Genomic DNA, 3692 nt, shown 5'->3' with positions numbered 1-3692 from the left:
TATCAAATATAAGCAAAAAATGTTGCAATCATTGGGACCTTTTTCTGAAGGCTCCCATACTATGTAAAACTCTGGTAGAATAAGATTTTATGGTTTTCTTAAATAAAGAAAAAGCCAGTGGCTTTTAATGGCTTCTGGTTACCTGTTACAATAGACAAAAATCTCATCCAAAAAGGTGATAAAACTAGGCACAAACCATTACTAAATCAGACCTGCCCATAGAAATATACTATCCACCCTCATTTTCCATCGAAAGCTTTTGTTTTAATCTTTGCATCTTTGAGGCCCATTTGGTCACAATATGTTACAAATATTTGCATGTGTGTTTTGCTCCATGATACCATGTTTTTCTGGCACTATTCTAGAGCTGGTTTATAAGATGATGATGAGGAGGATGCAGAAAGAACCCAGTGCCCAAATGACAGGTGAACTCGCTGGGTAGAAATGAGAGAGGGGAGGAAAGTATTCAGTCCTACTGTGGATAAAATATCCACAAGGATCACTCATCATTGGTCCCGCTTGCTTCTAACTATTCCTTTTCATCCTGTTCTTCATTGCTGTCAAAGTCACTCACGACAGGCTTTGCTTTTCCTTGATTTGACCTTTTCTTTCCTTTCCCTTTGTCCTGACCTTTCTCATCTTTATTATTGAGCTTGATGTTCACCTGGCCAGATTTTGCTTCAGACTCGGTCTCCTCTTCCTCTTCCTCTTCTTCCTTGCTTTCCTCCTTCCTTTCATCCTCTTTGGCAGTTTTCTGCTGCGCACTCCTCAACACTGACTCTAAGATGATGGAGCCTTCATAGATCTGGGATCCCTCCGAAGCTGAACGTCTGAGCGTTGTGACAAAGAAGCACGACATCTCTCTCCAGGTCACCCAGGCTCCGGTACTTGTGATTATGAATTCTTTCCTTTATTTTTTTTGAAATCCACTGGCTTCCTAGTTAGTTCATGGTGTTCTGGTAACTCTTTCCTGGAATGAAGACTGCACCGAGCTGGCGCCCTGAAGTATCTTTGTAGGTCACCACAGTATCAATGACGGCGTTCATCTCTTGTCAGTTTGGGGGGATTTGGAGACAGTTTCTCTGCTGGAGGGCAGACTCTCCTCTTAGCTTTTTCCATATCTTCCTTTGCAGGATCTTTATTCACATTTCTTCATCTTTTTCTCTTCTTAAGCTGTATTTCCTCTTCCATTTCTTCCAAATTGCATCTTCAGCGGTCTTACCTGGAGAAGGGCTCCTTGGTAGACTCTGGAGCAGTCACCTGGTGGACACTTTCTCCCTCAGCAGCCCCTACCATTCAAGTATGGCTTCTTGAGAGGAACCAAGCCCCTCACTCTGAGTGAAAGTCTTCCATGGAGATCCAATTCGCCCTTAGTGCTTCAAAAACGCTATTTCCTATATTTCTCTTTGGAGTCACCAATCGGGATTTCTGCTATCCTAGTGGAGGCTCCAAATTAAGTTTACCATTTTTCTTCCAACCAAGAAAATATTTCACTTTCTGTCTCCTTCTGTCTCATCTACGGGTAGCATCATTTCCCCCCAGTTATCCGGGCTGGAGACTGTCAAAATCATCAGTTTCCCTTATCACATCCCACAGTCTTAGCAGTCACCCCATAGTTTACCTCTAACATAGTACTTGTATGGGTCTCCTCACTTTGGACCAAGTCTCTCTCACAGGATAAGAGGTCCAGAGCTTCTTTTCTTTGTACCAGGGATTGAACTCAGGACCTAGTGCTTGTGAGGTAGGTGGTGGAACCACTGAGCTAAATCCCTGGCCCACCAGAGCTATTTTTTATTCTCCCTTCTGCATCTGTAGGAAGATTCTTGGGGTGTTAACTTTCCATTGGTGGTTTCATTTATCAATTTTTAAAATCATTTTTATAGTGTTCTACTGAGTTCTGTCCACTTTTCTCAAGTCCTTCTGTTGTAGAACTAGATTCAGGCTTCTCTGGGTCAAGGAAGTGGGGCAAGTAGCACAAAATTTCTTTACCAACACTTCTATTACAGATATGGCTGTGCCTGCGGAATGGCGGCTCATCCTGGGGACACAGCCCGACCCTTCTTTCCAGCTTCCTCTCTTCTCATTTTCATCATGAGGGATTGTGAATGAATGAACATGGAGAAAAGTGAGAAACAAGGTTGGGAAACAAATTATTAAAAAAATAGGCATAAGAAAGCTATAGCTAAAAATAAAATCAAGTAAAATAAAGACAGAGGATTTTGGTAGGAAAGAGGAGAAAATAAACGGACAGTTATATAGAATTCAAGGAGCAATTTTGGGTTGCTGTACAGCTACCTTTGGGGTGTCCTGGAGAGGGGCATGCACAGTGGGATGGCTGTGTGGTCACACGGCTCACAGGAGCTCATGTCCCTGGAAACCATTGCACAAACTCTCAAGGCCTGGCTCTCTGCCAGGAACGGGCAGGAGAGGACAGTTGTCAGATCCTAGGCTCTGCAATCCGGCAGCTCTGTCATTTACTGCACTGAATGAAGGCAAATGAACTCCCTCTCCCAGATTCCAGCTTTGCAAAAGTGAGGCTGTAAGATAATGGCACTGATGATACCTCTTCCTAGGAGTGTGTGGTGAAATAGTACCTTGAACTCAGCCTCTGGGCACACGGTGATGTTCAGTAAATCCAACTACTACTACTACTGCTACTACTGCTGCTGCTGCTGCTGATGACGTGACTCTGCTCCCAAATTTCTGCTCCTATTTGTCTCTGCCTGTCTGTCTATATATCTGATTGAATGTATCTGAAAAGCTAGAATACATAGTTATTTACGGACAAGTGTGTATATGCTCACACATGCACATATGTGTTTTAGCTTTTCACATGCATAAGGCTACGTAGTTGTGTCCTGGAGCCAGTTTCTGTGCCTCTTTCCCACTCTTGGCTGGGTGACACCATGTTAGTCCCGGCCATGGTGGGAATATTTTATAGCATGGAAATTGGCAACGTTGTACATCAAAGGTTTTTCCCCCTCAGAGAGCCCATTTACGAGCATGCTGTGTGTGTACCCTGAATTTCCAAATCGACTCTGAGTTCCTCCAGGACTCGATGTGCTGCTTTCACCCTTTGATGCCCATGGGGCTGCACAAGTGTCCTTTGTACAGTAGGCTTGAAAGGATGGCGAGAGTCAAGAGGACCCAGGGCGAGTGGGTGAGAGCAGAGAGGAGTGGCAGAAGTGGATTTAATGAGAGGAAAAGGAGAAGCTGTTATTGCAAGACGGGTAAGTGAGGGAAAGACCAAGGAGAGGGATGCTGGGATGAGTAAAATGGTTTGGTGACAGGCATGAAGGATTTAGAAGTAAAAATTCCAGAAAGAAAACAAAATTCAGGCTGAGAAAGGAGGCCACGATGATTTCTGACAAGTGCGTTCCTTGAGTTCCATTCTTTCAGATGAGTGGCATTTTAAAATGTTGACACAATGTTTAGAACATTTTCCCATATTAATCTTTCCACATGTATACACACACATATATACATATACGCAGTAGTCTTTACTGATAGCACTGGTTTTAGGGTCGTGGCTTTCGTAAGGTTGTTAGCAAAGTGGTTAAGAAAAGACTTGTGGGCTAATAGAGCATTTCTGTGGACTTGCAAATTTCCTTACACAGAAAGTCTTGTATTAATGCAACAAATCACAGTTGCAATACTTGAATGTTTTGCAACTTGCTCTAAGTTGGGTTCAT

At 43.3% G+C, this 3692-nt stretch overlaps 1 pseudogene; it reads right to left on the bottom strand.

Annotated features, from left to right (window-relative positions):
- Positions 1–499: 499 nt before the first annotated feature.
- LOC104860021 lies at positions 500–1197 on the bottom strand (annotated as a pseudogene).
- Positions 1198–3692: the final 2495 nt, after the last annotated feature.

This window comes from Fukomys damarensis, unplaced genomic scaffold (assembly GCF_012274545.1).
Source record: "Fukomys damarensis isolate Sample0158 unplaced genomic scaffold, DMR_v1.0_HiC HiC_scaffold_7, whole genome shotgun sequence".
Taxonomy (NCBI): domain Eukaryota; kingdom Metazoa; phylum Chordata; class Mammalia; order Rodentia; family Bathyergidae; genus Fukomys; species Fukomys damarensis.
This window is presented reverse-complemented; position numbering and strand designations above follow the sequence as displayed.